Source organism: Mustela erminea, chromosome 9, assembly GCF_009829155.1.
Source record: "Mustela erminea isolate mMusErm1 chromosome 9, mMusErm1.Pri, whole genome shotgun sequence".
In the NCBI taxonomy this organism is placed as follows: domain Eukaryota; kingdom Metazoa; phylum Chordata; class Mammalia; order Carnivora; family Mustelidae; genus Mustela; species Mustela erminea.
Window position 1 is genome coordinate 95,736,563 of NC_045622.1, and position 24,714 is coordinate 95,761,276.

General features: G+C 39.2%; 1 protein-coding gene across 18 annotated transcripts in view; it reads right to left on the bottom strand.

The window, feature by feature from the left end:
- Positions 1 to 21,788, bottom strand: part of PHF21A (PHD finger protein 21A) — a 191,190-nt gene extending 169,402 nt beyond the window's left edge. For 7 of the 18 annotated variants that reach the window (XM_032360010.1, XM_032360009.1, XM_032360004.1 and 4 more), the window contains exon 1: positions 21,508 to 21,787. The gene's annotated coding sequence lies outside the window, so the exon portion shown is untranslated. The other 11 variants (XM_032359998.1, XM_032360002.1, XM_032359993.1 and 8 more) reach the window with 7 other exon arrangements.
- Positions 21,789 to 24,714: the final 2,926 nt, after the last annotated feature.

Below are 24,714 nucleotides of genomic sequence, written 5' to 3' on the forward strand. Positions count from 1 at the left end.
CCAAGAAGTCTACATGACTAGCCAAAAGCTACAAAGACAGTAAGAGGCAAAGCTCAGCCTAAAATCCAGATTTACTGCTCTCAATCTAGCAATCCTTCCATTAGACCGTGCATAAATGAAAAGTTTATAAAATGACCGTGCATAAAATGAAAGTACCAAAAATCTACAATTCAGAGGTAATCACAGTAAATAGTGATTTTCTAACACTTGACCAGTGATTGCAATGTCCACACTCTAAGACAATGCACACTATGTTTGAAAATGTGAGCAACATTAGCTGATAAAACACTTTAAAGGCCAGAGAGTAATTATAGGAAGGCTTACAAATAAAAAGAATAGTTTTTACCAAGTCCTCTTGCAATATGTATAAAAACTTGTAAAATCATTTATTTTATAGTTGAGAAGTATTAGGAGAAATAAATGGAAAGAAGAAATCTTGCTTCATCATGCTATAAAGTACAAAAATCCTTTTTCAAAAGCTTCCACAGCTCACAAAGCTGTAAATGTTTTCTGAGTCTAATCATAACATAAACTTAATTACAGATCAGACTTAGTAAATCACCCCATATCCCAAGATAACTCAAACTCTTATCCTAATAATCAGCTAACCTCAGAACCAAAACTCTTGCCATCAACAACAAAAAAACAACTCAGGTATCTATAAGGCACCACAAAAGAGTTTGGGTTTATCCTGGTGTACAGGGATTTAAGCAAGTGTCTCCTATTAACACTAATGGGAGTTCTGGGTGTAAACCGTAGCACCAAGGAGGAGGATCAATGCCCAGCACTGTATCTGCAAAACCCCTTTCTACTGCACTAACTGCAACAACTGGGACTTGTTCTCTCAGAAATGGGATAATAGACCCAAATTCCTATGTCTCTAAAGCACAAAGACAATCCAAATAAAAGTCACTGAGGAAGGTCACTGGTAAACACCTGATTTTTAAAATTTACAAGAAAAAGCTAAACTAAAACAACTGACACACTGGAGAAATTTTTTAAAATAGCACCAACCAATACGTACAGAAGAAACTAGAAAATTGCTGGAGATAAAATACCTCACACAAAAATTCAACAAGATCAAGTCCATCAAATTTTTAAAAATTAGAGCACAGTAAACCCAAGTATAGCCAGGAGCTTGTCCAAAGAAACACACACACACACACAAAACAAAACAAAAACTCCTCTCCTGAAGAGCCCTAAGTACACTACAACCCTTGCTTTTAAAACACAGAAGAAAACTCCTGCTGCATTGATAGCCAGGAATAATCACAGAGTACTTCCAGACAAACGGTAACAATCACAAGCTGCCAAGGACGACCAAAACTAACTAAATAAAAATTATAGCACCTTATTGTGTTCCATACTGCCTCAGTTCTCAATATAGCACTGCTGTATTCACCAGGCTGGAAAATGAGCAGGTGCCTTTCAGGCTATAGAAAAATTAGTGAGACACACAAACACACACACACACACACACACACAATCACAAACACAAACACAAAGGGAATGATATTCTTTCACTTGAAGGGGCTTAAGAAATGCAAGGCTTCGCTGTAGGCCTAGAAACCTAAGAGTAGGCCTTACCGAAGAAATGAGGAAAAGCCAAGGTTTAGTCCAAATCCACATTCAAAGACTAAAAGAACTAACATTTATTTCAATTAAAATGCTTTGGCAACAATCTTTTTTTTTTTTTTTTTAAAAAAAGAAAGAGAAATTAAGATTTCCCTCCTTTCTAACCCCAAGAGAAAATTAGAATCTTTTCTCTCTCTACTGGTCTAGCTGCACAACACAAATAAAAAAGCACCCTGACTTAAGGCCTGAAAACTAAATATGGTTCCATAATACTCACAGTAAAAACAAAACACCAAACTATGTAGTCCAACATACTGATTCTTTATCATTGCTGCTACCATTAATGAACATTTAGCTTGTATCTGTACTTTGAAATGTCAATGAGAAATTGTAAAAGCTACAATATGCTGGGGATTTTAACTTTTGAAACAAAAACCACAAAGAAACACGAGTCTGAAGCATAAAGCCTCCATCGTGCTGATAAGTAAGTGGTCCTAAAAGTTGAAAGTGAAAGCAATATACACACACACACACAAAAAAAAGAACAAGTTTGCTTGATATTAATGCTAGCCTTTAAAACCAAAAATATGTTCTGTTACAGAAGACAGAAATCAGGGCTTCCATTAACCTTGTTTAAAAAAAAAAAAATCCCATGAGCATGGATTTTTTTCCTAAGTCTCTTCATCAGAGCAGCATGGGGTCCCATTAGGCACCCTATTTTACTTCCACCTTATAAATAACGTTAGCTATTCGCTATTTCCATGGAAACCAAGTACAGAGAAACCCACTTAAATGAATACCGGTTAAAGGAATAAGTTTTATTTTAGAAAGATTTTGCTGCTCTGGATGAACTCTACTGGGGAATACTACAAAGTCATCTTAAGTATAATTTTTAAAAATATATCTTTGGTGTAGGGGAAGCTTATTAGCGGTCCTGTTAAGTAAGTACACTCCTTGCACTAAACTAAATATGCCAAACAGCATCGTAACGTTAGAGATACCTTTTCAATGCACTTCACGGGGGTTCAGATGCACAACACCCAGTGACTATGCTTCCTCATGCACTGGGGTAGGATAATTACCCCTGTGGGTCTAATTTAAACTAATAAAAGCAAAAAATTTAGAAATATGACTACCATCACCTTGACTAGTAATGAATAGGCCCCACAACTACAGGCACATACAGCACTTACTACCCCTCAAAAGAGGAGTGAACAAGCGAGAAAACAACTTAAGTTCCTGTTCACCATTATCACGTCCGGGGATAGCAGATAGTCAAAATTCCCTCCTTAACAAACTATTTTACATGTTATAACATGTAATCCTTAGTCAGTTGGTATATACAAATAGGAAAGAGAAACAGAATATTCAAAGGAGAATATGCAGAACAAGATCTAAGAATTTCCAATTTTAAGTTGCTCTACATACTCTAGGAAACACCATTATTGGTGGTTCATATGAAAGTTGCCGATAGGCAAGTGTACATACAATAAAATATAACTAAGAAAGATAGTAAACTCAAAAAACTAATAATCATAAGTTTCTACAGACAGAAGGCACAAGAAAACTACAATCTTTCCAGCAGATGTGGTTCTCTGTTAAGTTAGTAGTGGCTCACACACCTTCAATAAGTTAACAGACAAATGAAAGCAGTATTATGGTAAAGGGTGAAAATCGGCATTGAATTTACAATGTATGAAAAGAGTTAACATTCTCACACACATTTTGAGTATATCAACAGATCTATTTGTACTGCCCGTTTTAAAAACATAAAAGTACTTTCCTTGTATGTTTCACACACTATAAACATTGGTAAAATGATAACTGGAAGTTGGTTAAGAGGTATGTGGCATTTGCTAATATTATTCACTCTGCTTTTGCATATGTTTTTAAATTTCCATAAAAAGAAGTTTTAAAAATCCTATAAAGTTAAAATTCTTGTCTCAAATATGCTACTGAATTTAAATCCAATACAGTCATTAACATTTAACCACAACTAATTTCCGTTTTACTTTACTTACCAAAACAATTCAGTTAACAATTCAAAACCACTACGAGAAATCTGGAGAGGAAATGATCTGCTATTTTGCAAATACCAATTTTTTTTTTGCAATTACCAATTAATGAAATGCAATCAATGCCTAAAAACAAGGCACAATAGCCATATTTTGTATTTTACAAAGTCAAGAAAGAAATTCTACTAGTCCTCTCATACTAAACCGGAATACTTTTAGGGTCAGCAACACCAGAATTTCCAAATTCTCTTCCAGATAGGTCCACAGGAGTACAGAGAACCATCTAATCAATTAATGCTTCCTATTTCCCTCGTCTTAGTTTAAGTAACTTCAAAGCTCCCCTTTTGACTATGCCCCTACCTCACTCCCTACCAGAAAATACAGCAATTTTTGAGGTAAAAGGTCTTTTTCTATTCTCTTCCTCAGTCCAGATATAAAATGTTTCACAAATATTCAGTTACTTCACAAGTGATTTTAAGCTATCAATTATCCAACTCCTGGCTGAGGGCCCAAAATAAGGAGGTCCACAAACTGTTAAAGCCTCAAGGTCCTGATAACAGCTCTGTTTAAAAACTAATAATTACAATGGTGTTTTGTATTGTTTTTCAGAGAGAGAGAAGAAGACAGTGGTGGCTTTGGAGGCAGTGATGCAGAGCAGACAGGATAGCATACACAGAGAAGAGACGGCAAAGAGATAGCAAAGGAGAGGGGCGAGGAAAGGCAATGGAGGGAGTATGTGCAATCGACGTGCGTCTCTCTGTGAAGCAGCTAATGTACCAAGCTGAATGAGACAGGTTCCCATATAAGTCTAGTAGGAGTTCAGCCCTGACATGAATGGCCCAACTTTTACAAATTTAAAATCAGACAGACTAATTTTCAAAATTGTACTATTCTTTAAGTCAACCTCAAAGGCCTCATAGGGCCTATTGCTAACTCCTCTATTTATTGAAATGAAATATACTTCTGAACTTTCTACAATTCCATTCACCCAAGAGAAGCAACTTTTTTGTAAGCCCTGCATAAAGAAACCTTAATACTGTGCATACACTATGCTAATTCTAAAACTACAAAGCTTCACTTATTGAGCACTCTATAAATTGTAAAGTAATATTACAATTTTTTTAAAATGAAAGAAAACTATACTGGGGTGCCTGGGTGGCTCAGTCAGTTAAGCATCCGACTCTCGGTCTCAGCTCAAGTCTTGATCTCAGGGTTTTGAGTTCAAGCCCTACGTGGAGCCTACTTAAAAAAAGAAAAAAAGAAAGAAAACTATACAGCCTGCTATAAAACTGTTTGATTTTTTTAATATATCTGTTGAGATAAAGTATAAGCATGTTATCAAAACAAACTTGCTGGAATTTCTGCTCAGAAAGCAGAAACGTTGTTTTAGGAACACAGACAAAATAAAATCTAGTAAATGCTTCTATCTACCTTCTAGGCCTTTATGAACTGGTACAGTTGGGTAAGTAAGAACAAAAAGTTAATGGAAGCTATTATTCTACTTTAACTCAAATGCTCATCCATGGTAACACATGCCATATTTACGGTATTGTGGTAAGCTACTGTAAATACATTTGCTAAACCCTAGGGAAAAAACTACGCAGATCAAAGATCAAAAAAGTTTCAGCTCCAAATTGGTAGTGAATAAATAAAATCAATTCTATGTCACACTTAATGATCATTCCCCCTCCCTCAACGACTTATTTCACTTACCAGATAGATACCTACACACACACATGCACACGTGCCCACTAATGGACATATTAAAAACTCAAATACTTTACCAAAATATCTTAAGTCTGAGATCATTGTAAGGTGGAAACTTAAAGAGTGGCTTTTTTCATAACCAACTTGTCCTCAGGCCCAGTTTCTAGGCTCAATACAGGTAACATACGACAATTAAATATAGAAAGAAAATAACAATTGCCATAAGAAAAGACCAGGCACCAGATGAGAGGAAATTTCACAAAGGCAAAATGCCCAAAATCAGAAGGCAAATAAATGATGTCCATCATTACTAGAAAGCATTTGTGTGCCTCTACAATTGTTTCCACTAGTTATTCCATTCAAGCTTGTGTTCTCAGGGTTAAGCACACACTTTGTCCTGAGCAGCTGACCCAAGGGACTGAGCAGCTGATTAGGATTTTAGACTTCTGAGTTAGAATGCCTAGTCTACTACTGACTCCATGCTAAGTGACCTACTGTAAACCACATCACTATGCTGGTACAAGAAAAGGCTTATTATATCACTAAGAGTTTTTTTAAAGTGCCCTATAATATTTTTTAAAGTCTATTAAAACTGACATATTCCCACATATTTTCTATTTCTCCCAGAGCTTTCACAAACAAGGACTCATTAGATACACTTTTCCCACCCATACCTTTTCTCACGATGACATTTCAGGGGAAAAAAACCTCCTTTCCAGCTAAGCTGTTCCATATTTACTCTTCCCCCATAAACTTTAAGAGGGACTGTAACCATAATAATGATAACAGCAGTTATTACTTATCAAGTGTCTTAAATTTCCTCATTTTATCTTCACATCAATCCCAGAAGGTTGGTGTTATCAACCCTACAACACAGATGAAGAAACTTAAGTCCAAAAGAATAGCACGGGGCTTGGTATACAGCATGTATGAGAGACATCTTTGTTGAAGGGAGCTTAAATAATTAGTCCAAGGTCACACACTCAACTGTAAGTGGTTGTACAGAGATTCCAATTGAGGGGTCAGACCACAAAGCTCAGGCTCTTTTCCCATTATGCAACATTTTTCTCAAGCCTTGAGAAGAGAAGAAAGAACTTGAGAATGAAGGTTAAGTAATACCTAACAATAGTTACCATTTATTTAGTACATACTATATGTGTCAAGAACTTACTGCAGTTTATACATTAACTTATTAATTCCTCCTAACAACCTCAGGCTATGGGTACTATTATTTTTTTAAAGATTATTTATATGTATTTTTTTTATTTGATACACTGTAAGAGATCACAAGTAGGCAGAGAGGCAGGCAGAGAGAGAGGGGGAAGCAGGCTCCCTACTGAGCAGAGAGCCCGATGTGGGACTCGATCCCAGGACCCTGAGATCATGTCCTGAGCTAAAGACAGAGGCTTAACCCACTGAGCCACCCAGGCACCCATATAGGTACTATTATTTATTCATATTTTACATAGGCAGAGGCACAGTGAAGTGATTTGACCATTACTAGAGAGCTCATAGGTGGCAAAGCCAGGACTTCAGCCCCATGCAAACTGGCTCCAGCTTCAGCACAGATACCCAACCACTGAGCTTTATTTATTGCCATGCTAAAAACTTTCCTTCACCTGGATTGTATGAAAACAAAACTTTTAACCTTTTCAACAAAACTAATGGACTGTGAGCCTTCTTGCCTTGACTAATTAAGAGAAAACTAGGGGCGCCCAGGTGGCTCAGTTGGTTAAGCGGCTGCCTTCGGCTCGGGTCATGATTCCAGGGTCCTGGGATCGAGCCCCGCATCAGGCTCTCAGCAGAGAGCCTGCTTCTCTCTCTCCCCATCTCCCTGCCACTCTGCTTACTTGTGCTCTCTCTCTAGCTGTCAAATAAACAAATAAAATATTTAAAAAAAAAAAAAAAAAGAGAAAACTAGTAGTACTCTTCTAAGCATGCCCGCCAGACTTTACAGGTGCAGAGGACCCACCCCTGGTGGGTCACTGCACTGCTCAGGAAGTGGCATACTGTAAGTCTGGTTAAGAACCCCCAGCCCATCTCTCTCCACGCTCAGAATCACATTAGCCATGCACTGCAACAAGCAGGCAATTCAGAGATGTCCCAGTGCAATCCTCTATAAAATGAACGTCAGCCTGGAAGTATCCAAGTGTGAATGGTAGTACCCTTCCAACACCCTTTCTCCTTCTTCCCAAACACCATAAAGAATACCGCAAAAGGAATGAATGAATCTAAGCTACTTAAAAATCATAACAAATGTCCAATGATAACTACAAATTTAAATGAGAAAAAAATGCAAAATTCTCATAGTTTTGTAACTTGTCCAAATTCTACATTCAAAAAAGGATGGGCCTCAAAAAAAAAAAAAGAAAAAGAAAAAAGAAAAGAAAAGAAAAGAAAAAAGCATAGGCCTCTTTGAAAGTCTCAATTCTTAGACTACCTTATTATCATAAATGTGCCTTAAAAGATGAGAGAAAAATCAATTTTTACCTCAGATTTTGAATATTTTGATACACATATTTGAAACAAAAATCATTACTGTTATAAGTTACTGGGCTTTCTACCCTAATATCTACTAGTATGATAATATATTTAATTACATAAATAAAAACAATGAGCACGGATTTATTATTTGTATGCTAACATGGAATACACCCAGAAAAATAAATACAGAAGAACAGGACTGGACCTGGAGGTACTGAGAACTTGACACAATGAGAAAAGGAACTATTGCAGCTCTCTCCATTGACATCGTAAAGTTGCCACATTTTCTGGGCTCTCTTTTGAATTAATGTGGCATCTGTTCCAAGTACAGCATGCTAACATTTTACTAAAAGATATTTTCATTCTACATTTGTATGTGGTTTGCTTTTTATTTGAACTCCTGTTTTATTTCAGTGGTCATTATTTCTTTATACCAAGTTGTCCATTTGGCATTCCTAATCTCTCTCCCCTGTGCACAGAAAGGGTGGGGAACCATCAGTTTAAAACCCTCTAACAGCAATAATTACAATATGCTTTGCATATAGATTAAATAAAGAAAATAAGCAGCACAAAGATTTTTGTAGGCTTTTTAGTATCAGGTCCTGATAAGTTAACAGCATCTGTTCCTTTCAGAAAAAGAATTCTGCTCTGAAGTACTGGGGTGGGGGGTGGAGGGAGGGAGGGGAGAAGGAGAGGAGAGAAATAAACAAATACTAAATAGAATAATTCAAGTTACAAAGTTTGGGCTTCATGAAATGATGATTTCAATAATCTGCACATCTCCAACTCTATCGAATGAGAACTGCTTTAAGACATCCTCAAAAATGCTGCAGCAACAAGCCAAATACAACCACTTGTACTTAACATGCATGCTGCATACTCCACAATGTTACGTCATATCAGGCACAGAGAAGACGCTTACCAAGCTATCCTGCGTTCTATAAACTGCCTAACAACAACAGAAAAAGGCACTGCCATCTCTATAGTGGGAGTAAGAGCTGACAGGGTAGGCTGCCTTTTCCCTTTGGTCAACTCTGAAGAAAATAAGTAAAGCTTCTATCATCTTTTAAGCTCACCTCTCTCAAGGCCTTTACTCTCAGTCTTTCAGCCTTTCACAGAAAGAAAGCCTGTTTCTTTAAAATTAAAAAGCTGCAAAAGATCACTCCAACTTAAAAGCCCCACACCTTGTGCCAACTGTCCTCCAGGTGTCCCCATGGCTGCCTCTTCCGCAGAAGAATGGCCTATCTAAAGCACTCGTCTCCAAGTGGGTGCACCCACCCCGGAGAAGAAAGGAGGACAGGGAAGGAATTACTGCAACTTCTATTTTTAAATATCACCCTTTTTCAAATTTCAACTTTTCTATATGTTTTGAAACATACATTAATTCAGAAAATTACATATAAATATACATTTACTGCTATCAGTTATTTTTTAAAGTTTGGAGACAACAGGCTAAGAATGTCAAAGGTAAAGTAACAGAGGAAAATCACGCTCTGCTATTCACTTAATTGAATTCTTGTCTCTGCCTCAGTTTGACCATCCATGACATGAACTGAGCCTCTATATACTTATAAGACTATTCTGAGAAATAATAAAATACTTTCTAGGGCATGGCCTGAGCCACACAAAATGAAAAGCACATATGAATGCTGCCAATGAGAAAACTCTTGAATTGGTGTGTTAAAACTGACTATTCTGGGGGCGCCTGGGTGGCTCAGTCAGTAAAGCATCCAACTATTGATTTGGGCTCAGGTCTTAATCTCAGGGCTGTGAGATGGGGCTCTACTCTGGACTCTCCCTCTCCCTCTGCTTCCCTAGCACCCCAACTCCCATTCCTGGGTGCCCTCCCTCTCTCTCAAATAAATAAGTAAATAAATAATTGACTATACTGTAGTTTAAATAAACTGCTATGCCCTGTCAGATCCAATTCTTGGAATTTTAAGGCCAGGCGTCAGCACTTCACTAAATATGAGTCTAAAGAAACGCTAAGGCACCTCAGACACAAGGAGTACATTCTAGGACAAGGAAGACTCTTTTTTAAAACTTCTGAAATGAAAAATTTATTACCTACGATATAAAATTTTTTAATCTAAAAATTATAAAGGTGAATTATGACTAATAGCTTTAGCAACAAGATAAAACTCTCAAAGCCAAAATCAAAAAATTACATTTAATGTAGATGATAAGGCCTTGAGGATGTCTTATTTTACACCATGCACTCAATTTTTTTTTTGTCACTTGAAAAAATGGTGGATTATCAGTATAGCATTTGGTAGTGGTTGAGTGAGTAGGGACAGGGATGGGGGTGAGGTCAGCCAACACTACTGACATAAAGATGTGAGTACGAGCACTAATTCCTATGAAGGGTATCTATCTGAATGCCGATTAAGCAGTACTTGGTTTGAGTTTCCATGAATTAAAAATTACAATTATTTTCTCAACTTTAAAATGCTATTTCAATTTGTAAATGTTGAATGAATGCCTCTAACCAACCAAGAGGAGAACCCACCGGTTTCAAAAAAAGTTATGTGAAACCATAATTGATCTCTTTATAAATAGTAGCTACCAGAATAAACTAGTAGAACTTAATTCTGAAATGATGCCTCTTAAATTACTTGCACAGGACAGAAAATGGTGTTGCCATTTTAAATTGGTTATTTTTTAAAGTTTTAAAAATAACAATGACCATCACTAAGGCATTATGCACAACTAAAAAGATCTTAAAATGCTTTCTGCCCCATAAGTAATAACCAGTCTAGAGTTTAAGTTTATAATCTTAATGTATAAATCTTACCTCTCTCCTTCCAATCTCACTCCCACTTTCCACCTGAGCTTTATTTTCAAAAACAAGTTTTTTAAATAGCCACTTGAAAAAAGTAAACTTTAAGACAGTATTATGGTATAACTCTATTTATTTTTGAAATGGATATATATAGTACATATTTAATGCACAGGAAAATTTAAAAGTAGAATGGGATGACTTTCATTTTCTACTTTATACATATCTATATGGCTAGAATTATTCAGATGCACTGCCTTTATAATATTTCTTTAAAAAAAAGAACATTTCTCATCAAACCCTCTAAAATGTTGTAGTTACATAAGAACTAATTAAAACAGCAAACGTAAAATATCTGCACTTACTTTAAAAAATGTATAAAATAGCCTATGATGCTAAAGTACCCAAATTCCAACCTTAAGAAATAGGCATCAGTCCCCACTCCGTGGTAGGCACTATGCTTCACAACTGGCATACAGTGATGAGCAAAACAGGCACTAACCCAAATGCCTTCATTTCCATCCCATTCCAATGCTTACTATTTCCAAAATACTCAATCTAACCCAACCAAAACCAGCAGGAAACAGTCTCAAGATGATACATTGTAGCTGTGGCCTTTTCAGTAAACTGAAAACTTCTTTAGAAATTCACTTTCTAGGTTTCTCGAGGAATTAAGTTTAGTACAATATTATGGACTCTTAAGAGAAGAGGCTCTGGAGTCGAACTTGAGCTTGAATGCTGGTTGTAGCATTTGCTACACCTATGTGATCCCAGGGAGGGCTTCATTTCCTTATCTCTAAAACAGGGGTATGATAGTAATAGTAAATCCTTGTAATATTGCTGAGGATTACAATTAAATGAGATACTATATACAAAAGAGTTTAACTTTATATATAATAAAGAGTAAATATAAAATCATTATTATTGTTGTTATTAAAACAACATAACTTTATGGTATAAGAACAGCTCTCAACTTGCCAAATGTTCAATTTTATATCTTTATAAATCTTTATATATTTATAGAACAAATATGTGTATTTGGGTAAGTCTGTATAATAACACATAAAAATAATTTTCAATATAAAAGCCCATAAGTGAAAACTTGCATTACCATAACAACACACCAGTACATTTATGACATTTGTGTATATTATATAGATATATACACACGCACAAACGCATCAGTGCATATTGTCACTATCTATTAAGAACTTCTCTGCTGACCATGGGCAGGGGGTATTCAGATCACCAAATATGATATGATTCTAACTCCTATATTTAAACTTTTAAAAATACCAACATTGTTAACACAATACAGAGAAATACCTTAAAATTCAGGCATTTATTAGTGACTACAAACTCAATTTATATATACTACTTTAGTCTATAAAGTGCATTCATCAGTATTATCTCATCCAGTCCTTTTAACATCACTGTGAAGCTGCCTTTCTCCACTATTCCCATCTTACCATTGCAAAAACTAATGCCCAGCAGGCTGAATTTCCCAAGAGCACACCACTAGTGACAGGACTGGTCTTAGGGCCAAGTCCTCTGACACCATCACAATTGTTTCATTTCCACTGGCCTGGGACATTTCATTAAAAAAAGACAGAAAACTGTGCTCAATACTTTAGGTGTGTCGGAGGACTCTACAGGGATTACACATGGCTGCCCAGTTTTACTCTCCTTATTTCCAACTTTAGTATATTAAGAATTACACACGTGTATAATTATAAAATGTAGATAAGGAACATTAATCCAAATCTGATCTTTCCTGCACTGACCAAATTAACACTAGAAACAATTTTACCCCTTATACTTAGTCCTTTGTATTTAACTTCTTGGTAACCACTGAGTTTATTTCATTTTAATGTTAGGTCTTAAAAAATCAAATTAACAGAAGATAAATAAAGCCACTCGTGGTGTGGCAGCATTACCGGCTCAGATCCCACAAATTTTTGACATAGCTAAAGAATCTATTCAATGTCTAAAATACAAATATTAACAAATTTCAGTTCATATTTATAAGAGAAAAAAAGGTTAGTATTATTACAGTGGGTTGGTTTGTTTTGTGAACAAGTGCTTAAATAATCACTACTAAAGGCAAAATTCTCTTAAATAAACACAGCAGCCCTCAGCAATATTATTCCAGGGACTCCACACAAGGGGAAAAGCTGGAATAGATACGGGCCAAGCAGGTAGGAAAGACACTATATCGATTCTGTATACCCTCAAACTAAGGCACATACATCACAACTTGTGCTTACATTTTTCAATATTCCCAGATGTCCCTTTCCCTTCTCAAAAAGCTAAAAGAGACCAGCCATGCAGATAAAAATATCCTACAAGTTCAAGAGCCTAAAAGAAGTTAGAGTGTCCTAAAAGAGAAAATAATGTAAAGACTTACGATTTTTTTGAACCTAACATTTTAAGTACAACCCACAGACCTGAAACTACATTTTCTCTCTGGGGCTGCTCACTGGCCTCCAATACACCAGTCCTGTTAACACTGTAAACTATGGCGATAGCTTCGTTCGTGCTTCTAAACACAGCAGAGTTTTTCAAGGTTACATACACTGGGACATGAGGAACATTTTTGCAGCATCTTATTTTCATTAATCAACTAGTTTGGGTATTTTACCAGTGCAAACATTATGAACAAAAACATTTTTATTATCTTTTGAACTTTCCAAAGTCAACCAACAGCTGTGGTACAGTGGCAATGAGTAATGAACAGGCACAGCTGAATTCTGGTCACAAAGTCTGTGACTGGCTGGTAGCTAACTACAGGCATACGTCACTTAGGGAGAAACTGAGGTGCAAAGACATCTTATGGACAGCAAAAAATTCTAAGGAACTGCCATATCATTACCATAGGCCAAAAATCTCAAGGTCTTGTCAGAACAGGCTGGGCTTCTGTTCAAATAATAATGTAAAAAGAGAGGAAAAAATGTGAGGCATGCTATTTATTTAATAACAAGAACCACTACTGCTGCTGCTGCTGCTAATTCTACACATTTACTGAGGCTTTTTTATGTGGCCGGCACTGTGCTAAGCACTTTCACAGATTTCAACAACTAATCCCTGCAACAACATTCTGATATTCACTAATAAAGTATCAGAACTTCAAAGAAAAGAAGAGAAAGAAATTTAAATTTTACAAATGAAAATACAAATTATTAAAGAAACCTTACCTTTTCCTCTACCTTTCAGATTATATCTATGAGTATTAAATTTACATGGAAACCACATTTATTTTCAGGAATTCATCTTCCATTTAAAAAACACTAAGACTCAAAACATTGACCATTATTACAAAATAATTTTTAAATAAACTCTAAATTTAAATACGGGCACTGAGTAACTGGCCCCATTCAAAGAAAAGAGAACAGCATATATATCAGGCCCTATAATAATAACCTCCTAATGCCCATATTAGCAATCTGTGTGCTGTAATTATAAAGCAATCTATAGCAGCACAGACAAAAAAAATTTACAACTGCTAAGTTTTAAATATATAAACACAAACATACATAAACATGTATCAGTTATTTTACATGTAAATCTTAAAGTAGCTGATAAAAAAACAAACTAATCCAAGGTAAACTAAAACACTAGGGTGTTTCTGAAGACTCACTTTAGAATATCAGCACCATGATAATCATAACATTAGCAATCAAATTTTACTTAGCAGAAAGTTCTTAGAGGCTTGGGAAGCTGTTTGTATAAAATGGAGTAGACAAGAGGGAAGGGTTCTCTGTGCTGTTTAAATCAACTACAGGTCCCAGCATGCAACGCTCTAATCCGGAGTTAAGCAAAAACCCGAAATGCATCCTGGGACATGTAGTAAGTAAACCACTTCACCCTATCACAGTAAGTTTTAAGAAAGTCTGAACTATTTAAGCACAGTTTCACTAGATCTTATTATCAGGGTCTAGTGAAATTCAAATCTAACCTGTTTGCTCTCTGCTCTGGCAGTTTCTTTACCACATACTGGAAAAAGTATCAATGAATATTTACATCAACATTTTCACATTAGAGAAATCTTACACAGGTTAAGCAATAAAAGAAATGCTTAAAAAGCAAGAAGATTTCATACAATTTTTAAATTATTTTTTAAAACATCATTTTTAAAGCCATTTTTTTAAAGTGTGGTTGATCAGTTTCAAAGTTCTCTATTCCCCTCCCCCAAGAAAGTTTTACCAGGTTTTCTCTTAACAGTCTTTCAAGTTATATTTTATAAATAATTTTCTTGGAGAAAATCTCATACAAAAACATTTCCCATACTCTAATAATGTCCAGTAAGAAAAACATTCTTACAGTAATAGGTACACATACCACCACCACACACACAAAAACAATTAATACTTAAGTTTCTCTTTTGTCAACTCCTTACTCAATACCTACGCCCTCCGCTCCTAAACTCTCATTTCTCTCTCTCTCTCTCTCTCTCTCACACACACACACACACGTTTCCAGAAAGAACACTTGGGGAAAAAAATATTCCCATTTCTCTCATCCAAAAGACTTTTTTTAAACTATCAATAATGTGTCCAAATAGATAACTTTGAGATGTTATTTATGTATATAGAGTTTCTACGCACACCCCTATTTTCTGCAAGACAGAGGAAGGAGGCTGGGAAAGAACTAAGTGCAATCTGCATCAGGAGGCCTAACACAGGTGGTGGGTTATTTTCAGGCAACAGCACCTTCACAAACATGCTGTGGAATATGGTCCAAGAAATTCCTAACAAGGAAAGATAAGCTGGCACACAAATTTAACACAATCCAGCTAAAAATCACCTGCAACACATGTTACTACATTTCACCATAAAAGTGACAGGCTACTACAGGATCTGAGACTTCATCAATACAACATACTGGCCATAAGGCCAGATAACAGTTGCCATGGTTACTATCACCCACTTTTATCAGGAAATTATTGTCATTACTCTGAAGTTTTTGATACTTATTTAAAATCTTAAAAAAACCTGTCTAGGGCTTGACTGTTAATTGAGTGAAAGAATCAACTACTGTTTGATTTGTAAGTATGCTGCTTCAGAGATGCACATGGTTAACAATACTTGGATCTGCTGCAGAAAAAAATCAATTCCTTTCTGCTGCTCCTTCTCCTCAAGTACTGACAGTTTGTATCCTCAATGCAGCCAAAACAATAAAACAAAACCCATCTTTCTGGCTTCTGTGTTTAAGTTATTTTTTGTCCCCTAGGCCCAGAGAGTCAAAATAAAGCCTAGATCACCAACCTGTTAGGCCCCATTGCCTTCCTATCTCCATATTATCGGTTCACTTTTTGTCTATTTAAAAAACCAGAAAACATTTCCATAGATGATTCCAAAATATAGAAAATAATACTTTCCTTCAACAGAGATTTTTTTTTTTTTTTAACAGGTGGAGGACTTGCAATGTACTGTAGGGAGAGAAGTTGGAGGGTTATTCAAACTGCCACACCAAGTGTCTAGTGTGAGAAAGTTGCTGTAGAATACCTAAAGGTTGACTGAACCTCACATATGATCTCTAAATGTGGTGGAAGAGTTCACCACCACCCCCAGTTTAACGCTGAACTAACAGACAAGTAATATAAAAGTTATCCCTAAAAGTCCACTTCAACATTCTCACAAAAGTTAACTCCAGAAATTTCACACACAAGAATTATAGGAAAGCCTACAAAATAGCACAGCCACATGTACATACAAACACACAAACAAAAAAACATATGCTATTTAAAAAGTAATTATCTGCAATAAATTTAAAGCAGGGTTAGCATATTACCTCCTTGAAAAACAAAACAAAACAAAAAAAACCCTCCAAGCAGCAAAAATACACACCGGGTAAAGTTAAAGTGATTAAAATATATTGCTGTGCTCCTAAAGAATACTTAAGGCCTACAAAAAAGCCCATGTATAAAAGTTCCTGAGAAGTCAACAAAAATCGTGACTATTTCCTAGCACAAATTAACATGAACGTTCAGAAAGATTTCAAGAAATCAGGTCTGAATATAGATATAAAGGAATTCTGTAAAAGGTTAGAGACCCAAAACTTTAATCCCTGCCTTTTCTCCCTTTGAATGGCTATTAAATACAAAAGCTTTCAGCAATAAAATACCAAGAACACAAAATTTAAAAGCACATTACTATAATCTTAACTTCCGTATTTCCTCAAAAAAACAACAACAAAAAAACCAAAACCAACTTTAGTCTTCAGTGTCCACAGGATGAAAAGTTAATACTACCCTGAGAGGTTTCATTTTTATTTAAACAGTTAAATGTTTTTCTCACACACAGAAACAAGTTTCTATATTTAATTTCTAATTAAAGGGGCTATTTCATAAAGAGCAGTAGCTTCTAAAATGTAAGACTGAAACTAAACCTTTTGATATGCTCATAAACACAGGGACTCCCAATTATCTGTATTTTATTTTATTTTAGTCCAAATTTGCAAGCAGAGTCTTTTTAAAAAGCCACAAATCAAGGCTCCGAGTTTTAAACTTTTGGGTTATTTTTACACAAAAATATTTCAGTGCACTCTTCTAGATTGAGTAGTCATTTCCTCATGCATCCCCCTAAAAGAGAAAAACAAAATGATATACCCACGTACCTAATACTAATACATACTGATACACATTTTCACTTTGAAACAAGCTTGAAAGCTTTACTTAGTAAGAATTTTTCAGAAAGTTAGCAGACTCCCTGAAAACAATCAAAATCTTAACTGTGACATCTGTTACTTTGTGTGTTAAGGAGAGTCTATAGAAAGATCCAGGAACTTAAATATTCACTAAAATCAACTACTATCACATCAATAAAGAAATGAAGAAAAAATTTAATGGGGGATATACATTTCATAAGATCTACAAAAAGAAAAATGATCTGTTTTTTGAATTATGAGAAACTGCCTCCACGGCATTTTTTAAACAAAGCTTCAAAACTGTAACAAAGAGCTTTTTGGTAACCATAGTAGCATTTTAAAAAAATTCATAAAGTATTGGGGGTACACTTTTTAATGTGCTCATTTCCCAAATGATGTGGAGAACGTTAACATTTTAAAGAAAGACATTTCTGTCCATGTATTAATTAGCTACCTATCTCAACATCTGCATGGTTTCTGACAATTTACAAAGAACTTTCATATGTATTATCTCATTTGATCTTACCGGAAAAAAAAAAGTACAGTATTATGCCTAGAAAACTGACAAAATTCAAAGCAGCTTCATCAAATTTTCTACACATTCCTAAGTTTCTAAAACTTTGATACAAAACTTTACAAGCACTGAAGTAGCATGATATTCCCAGGGATAAATCAATTCTCCTAACACTAACAGAGTTTCAAAGGAGCATGTGCTGTGAATGCTATGAAACTAACTTTCATCTTTATGCAGTTATTGTTAAGTGTTACTAAGGGACATCTCAGCAATGACCTATACTCACAGATATAACTTTACTTACAGTTCGAGAATCTCAGTCTTTGGAGGCCAACTCAAATACGTCAATGACACATATCTGTAAAGCTGAGTGCCTAAGAATTTATCTATTAGGATCACTGTCTATAGATGTGAGGAAAAAAACACAAGGAATTAAATTTTTTTTCCATACAGCATTTCCCTGTCCAAAATCTCATATCTCTATATCCTATCTGTATTTATATTACAGGGATGACACGAAACCATCACACCAACTTCTTTTGTTTATAGCCACTGTACACCACCTTTTCCATATCTGTTCAACTCCCCACTCACCAATACAAGACTAACTCCACATCTAAATAATTGTAACAGCACTCTGTAGCTAACTGTGGCATTCTTAAGCTACCACGATAACAAATCTACTTTGTATAATATGGTAAGCAGGTAAAAGCAATCAAAGATTTCAGTTTCAAATTGCAAACGTAATTTATTAATGGACTTTTAAATGGACTTACTTAAAATCTTTCTGGAACTTTAAGGCGTTTATCCTGTTGCTAAGTTGAAGCTAAGAGAACTGTAATAAGTAGCAAGGCCCTCAAAATTCAGAGATTGGCTTTATCTTGTTGTAGCACCTCCTGCTGGATAGCATTTAGAGTTCTTCATGTAAGCAGAAGAAGAGTATTTTCTGAGGCAGCTCCTTCCAGATGACTGAATGGGAAAAAGGATGGACCCTTCAAAGCTTAAAAGAAATAGGGCCCCGTCCATCACTTATACCTCTTAAAAAGAAAATCTGGCATAGGTAGGAGTCTTTTTAATCTATTACTATTCTGGTTCCATAAGACCTGCCTGAGTCCAAAGGGCAACATGCTTAAATAAAGCTTGCAAAATTATCTAAAAACTACCTTAAAAAGCCATCAAAAGCACTCAAGCAAAAGACTTTATTATGGCCAGCCAAGCAATGCCAGTAATATTGCAAATACCATTATGTTAGCAAAAGCAAAATTCTGACATAAAGAAAAATACCTGGAATATTTTTAACATATTAGCTGGAAGTTTGTGTTTAAAGAATTTTCTGCACTATTACTATGCTCCTTTTAAGAACAGTTGTCCATCTACAGAAGTTTTAAGTACAGAAATTTTTTTATAAACAGGAGTATAAGTGCACACAAAAATTTCCTCTTTGCCATCAAATATGTCTTGGTATCTCAATATGTAGTTTTCAGACATTTTAAATAGCCCCTAATAAGCTAGCTTTAAGCCCACAATGTAGATTCCATACACAAGTGAAGATAGAAAAAAAGAATAGAAAGAACTTACCAAACTCAAAATGAATAATAGTTTTTCCAGTAAAAATGTAGTAACAGTTTCCTACAATGCTGTGAAATCAAGTAAATCGTGAAACTTAAAAAGGGGGGGGGCTACTCTTCAAAAAAAAAAGAAAAACTGCCCTATTTATTTCTAGTGCCCAAATGTGATAAACACCAGATGTAAACAAACAACATAAACACTGAAAAGTACACTTAGATGTCTTAGCCCCAATTTCAGTCCCCTTACCAGGCCCTCAACGAAGCCAGAGATGTTGATGAGTATCCTCTTTAAAAGGAGATATTCCATTTCCCTACCCTAAAGAACCCCTATAAAGTGTGCCTATGGAAAGGCTTCCTTCCTAGAGTGCACAGCTGCTTTTGAAAAAACAAAACAAAACAAAAAAACTTTCATCAACCCAAATTAATCTGATTCTAATATTCACTTATCAATTATTAATACAGGAATGCTCTCCCATTAATGTCCCCAGCTTAAACATCTACATTCCTGACACCTACTATTAACAAAAAATGCACAGCTTGCACCCCAGCTATGGGGCAAATCTCTGAAATCCAAAACACAGCCACAAAGTTCACTGTCAAGGCCAATGCCGAGGCCCACACACGCCCGGACCTTAACTCACATTTGAAATTCTAGGAAGCCACACTTGCAGACATCATTTAAAAACAACACAATGTGGACGTGCAGAGTGAGATCCTCTACTTCAAGACCTAAACAAAGAATATTTCAACATATGCCCCGAATATGATGACACCAGATTCACCAATGAAAACAAAACCTGCCTACCATTAGCAGTCGTACCCTCATCTCAACAACTCAACTACTTAGAAATCACTCTCAGCACATCTGCACCCTACAACCGGCGTGTGGCCTTCTCCGGGGGTGCAAGCCACAGACAAAGTTGAAACGAGACATTCTTCCCCCGGTGCCCAATCTCGGTATCAACCCCTCCCCTACCAGGGCCACCTTGCTGCTACCCACCATCGCGAACGTGGTCAGGGGAAAAAAAGAAATCCTAACAGCACCGCTCAGCAGAATAAAGAGACCAAAGAGAGGATGACGAGAAGTGTTGGGAACTGCGTGCACGACGGGGCTGGACCAAACGGAAAGAGTCCCACTCCGCGCGCCCCTCCCCCCGGCGGGGGCGCGGGCGGGGGAGGGGCGGCCGCGGCCCCTCTCGGAGCCGCCTGCCGGCCTCGGCCCGCGCGGGGTCCCGGGGGCGCCCAGCGGCCGCGGACGGCGGGGGCGAGTGCGGGAGGGCCGGCCCCGGGGTGAGGGGTGCAGGCAGACTCTCCGGAATAACAAGTTGCAGAAGAAGAAGAATAAGCGGAATTTCCCCAACGCTGCTCCGGCCACCCAAGACAAATGCACCAACACACACACACACACACACACACACACACTCGGGCCCGGCAGCGTCAGCAGCCGCAGCTTTTTTTTTTTTTTTTTAAACCAGATCCCTCAGTCACCAAACAAGATGGTTTTCAAAAAAAAAAAAAAAAAAAAATTAATTAATTAATTAAATAATAATAATAAAAACTTCCCCCCGACAGCATCCCGAGGGGGGGCAGGGTGGTGAAGGGCCCGAGGCGACCATCCCCGGGCTGAGGGACAGCCGAGGGGGCGGACGAGGCTACGCGCCCCCCGCCCCCGCCCGCGGCCCCCCCTCCCCGGCCCCCCGCCGGGACAATGTGACGCCCCCTCCCCGCCACCCCCGGCGCGCCGCCTCTGTCACCCGCTTCGGCCCTGCACTCAGCGCCCAGGCTCCCGAGGCTGCTCATAAACTTACTTCCAATTTATCCTGGGGAGGGGTGGAGGGCAGAGGGAAGGAAGGGGGAGACAAGGTTTTTCCATTGTCTTTTTTTTAGGGGGGGAGGAATAGGAAGGGCACGCAGGGGGGCGCCCCGAAGGGGAAGTTATTGCTCAAATCTCAAGTTGACTGAGGGGTCCTGACGAGAACACCCCCCCTTTCCCTCCTCCCTCCCACACACCCCTCCCCTCCCCCTCCCTCCCCCCCACAACAAACTCCAAGCAGGCAGCCCCAGTTCCTCCCAGAGACAAACACCAGAGACAAGACAGAGAGACAGGGAGAAGGGGAGAGGGGGAGAGGGGGGAGGGGGGAGGGAGGGGAAATAGAGCTACTCAAGAAAAAAAAGAGGAGAGTGAGGAGAAGAGAGAATGGAAAAGCTGGGATACTGCACCCTCCTGCTGCTGGCTGGTTGTCCCCCCTGGCAGCTGGAGGCAGGAACTCTGAGCAGGAGAAGCAGGAGGAGGAGGAGGAGGGAACTCTTCTTCATGGGGAGGGAGGGAAGAAGCTGGAGCTGCTGCTGCTGCTTCTGCTGCTGCTCTGGGCCTCTCGCACTTTTTAGATATTAGTGTGTTAAGATGGTAGGTTGTTCCCTTCTCCCTCCTCCTCCTCCTCCTCTCCTCTCCTCTTCTCTCCCTCTCTCTCTCACTCACTCACTCACTCTCCCTCTCTCTCTCTCTCTCTCTCTCTCTGGGCTGTTTCTTTCCTCCTCTTCCCCAGGCAAGGGGGGGGTGGGGAGGAGGGGGTGGGGGGAGGAACTGGATCCTCCTCCTCCTCCAGGAGAGACACACACAGGCCCCGGGCCGGAATAGGGGTGGGGGGGAATCAGAGCAGCAGGAGAGAAACTGTGGGAGACAAACAAGCCCAACTCTTCATCCTCCTCCTCCTCCTCTCAGCAGCAGCAGCGAGCACCACCAGCCCATTCACCACCCGGCCCCGGGCCGCAGCACCTCCGCCGCCTCAGCCCGGGGATCCCTCCGCCCAGGCCCAGACACACTCGCCCGCGCGGGAACCCGCCGCGCGGCCCCGCCGGCCCGCCGCCGCCGCCGCCGTGCGCGCCCCCGCCGCTCCCGAGAGCCGGGCGAGAGGGACTGGGGCTGGAAAAGCGGGGACGAGGGAGGGGGGGAGAGGAGGCGCCGGGGTAGAGGGGCACGGCGGGGAGGGAGGGGGCTGCCGGGCGGAGTTGTACGGAGGCCGGCCCGGGCCCCCTCGCCTCCGCCGGCGGCTCCCGGGCTGCACGGGGGCCCCCCGGGGGCGGCGGGGCGGCGGCGGGGGGGGCGGCGGGGGCCCGCGGCGGCGCTCGGGCGGGCGGACTACTTGACGTGTCGGTGCGGCGAATTTATTTCACTTTGCCTAAGGAACGGGGTGTGCTGCGGCCCCCATTGCCTAGGGAAAAAACCCGGATGTAAAGTGAGTGAAACTAAACTAGAGTGAAGTAGGGCAGCAGCAGCCAAACTCCAGTGCAGCGGCGGCGGCGGCGGCGGTGATGGGGCTGAGCACGGAGCGGCGGCGGCCAAACTCCGGGGCCGCCGCAATGATGGGCCGGTGCAGCGCCGCAGCTCGGCTCCCATGTAGCTGCAGCCGAGGCGAGGCCGGAGCCCGCTGCGGCCCCCCCAACTCCGCGGCCCGAGCCCAACTCCCCCTCCCCCCGGGCAAGAGCTGCAAAGGGGCTCCGGAGCGGCCCCAACTCCCTCCAGTGCAACAGCAGTTTTAAGGGGGGAAAAAAGCCGCGAGGGCAGGAGCGGAGAGAAGCAATGGGGAAGCACTGCAATGGGGGAGCGTGGTCCAGGCAACAGGAGAAAGATGCAACCTCAAGTCGAATGCAACATGCAATCCCCGGCCGCCGCTCGCCCGCGCCCTCCCCTCGCCACCCCGCCCCCTTTCCAAATAACTACCCTTGAACCACTTTATTAGCCACACTTAGTCCCACAGTCGCGTCGGGGAGGGGCGGGGGACGGGGTCCTTCCCTCACCTTTATTTATTGCTGCTTTCTCCCCCCTCTCCATGTTTTTTATTCCTAAGTTCTTTTGTTCTAAGGGGGATGATGGCATTTACTTTTCTGCTTTGTGTAGCAGGGCAATCACTGGGAATCGGCCACGTATAATCCGGCGGTTTGTCATATTTTATTAGTGAAAGTATTTTATGCCTATTCTACCTCCAAGGACTGTAACATGGAGAACTGCAGGGAGGAAACACACACACACACACACACACACACACACACACATCAGAGGAATTCTTGTTTTGAGAGATTTCTTGGCGGGGAGGGGAGGGCCTCTTTTTTTTTTTTTTTTTTTTGGAGGGGGTTTATTTAGATTTTCAAATCGATAGTTTTCAACTTAAAGCTTAATGTTTTTGTATGGATCTACTACTAGATTCTAAAATAACCCCCAACCACAATCAAAGAAAAAAAGTCCAAAATCCTAGATTAAAGAAAAAAAATCCCTACTGGACAGTGATATTATCTGGTCTGTGCAGCACGCTGGACTTAGTGTTGGCCTTCGAATGTTAAATAACAATAAACCCCAACCTCAACTGAATACAAATGGGGGGTGGGGGTGGTTGTGTTTTTAAGGCTCAGCACTTTTGTAGCATCTGCCACTACGCATTTTCCAGGCATTGATTAGCCATGCAACTCCCATAGGCATGAAGTCCAGTTTTTGCAGATAAAGAGCAACAGTGGTGAGATGATTTGCCCAAAGTCAAAGTGAGTCATTGACAGAACCAGAAATAGCCTTAGACTCTTATTTGTTACTAGTCACATCTTTCCCATTAAACAGTATTTCCTCCAAGAAATAAAGAGTTATTTAAAAATAAATAGACATTCTTTACCTTGTGTATTTCCACCAGAGGTGCTTTGAGATCCTTGGGTATGAAGGTGTTTTCTTACTTCTGTGACCTGCAAAATTAAGTTTAGTTTCTCAAGAAAAACAAATTTAAGAATTTTGATTTCTTAAAGATCTAAAAAAAAAAAAAAAAAAAAAAAGTATGGGCTTTATTTTACAGGCATAGGCCATTTAGTACTCTGAGCTTTATATTTAAAAAAAAAAAAAAAAAAACCCTCACAGCAGAGAAAGTGTGTAAGAGTTTGAGAGCGAAAATGAAAATCCCTATAAATGATTCAGGAAGCCTGGATGAACTCATAATGTTGTGAAACTGAACCCATAACACAGTCAAGATGAATCACCGAAGGACAGGTTGGGTAGTAAGACCCAGCTTTGCCACCTAGAGATAACGCTAATGTATTTAAGAGATGAATTAAGGCAGGGCTTTTCAAACTGGACCAACTAGGCACTGGAACCACAGCCTAAAAATCAGCCCAGGCTGTTGAAATTTTTTCAGAGCAAGACTGCTTTAGTGTTCTTTCTGGGAAAAAAAAAAAAAACTTTAAAATGTTCCAGGATTTCACAGAAAAAAATTAGAAACTCATATCGTGCCTGAGTGTGTAAATGCCGTAGAGGAGGAGTCTGTAAACTTTTTTCTGTAGAAACCCAGATCATAAATATCTTGACTTTGTAGACTAGAGAGTCTCCACAGTGGTCATGACTTCTCAGCTCTAGGTACTTGGTAGCACAAGAACAGCCATAGACAATACGTAAAC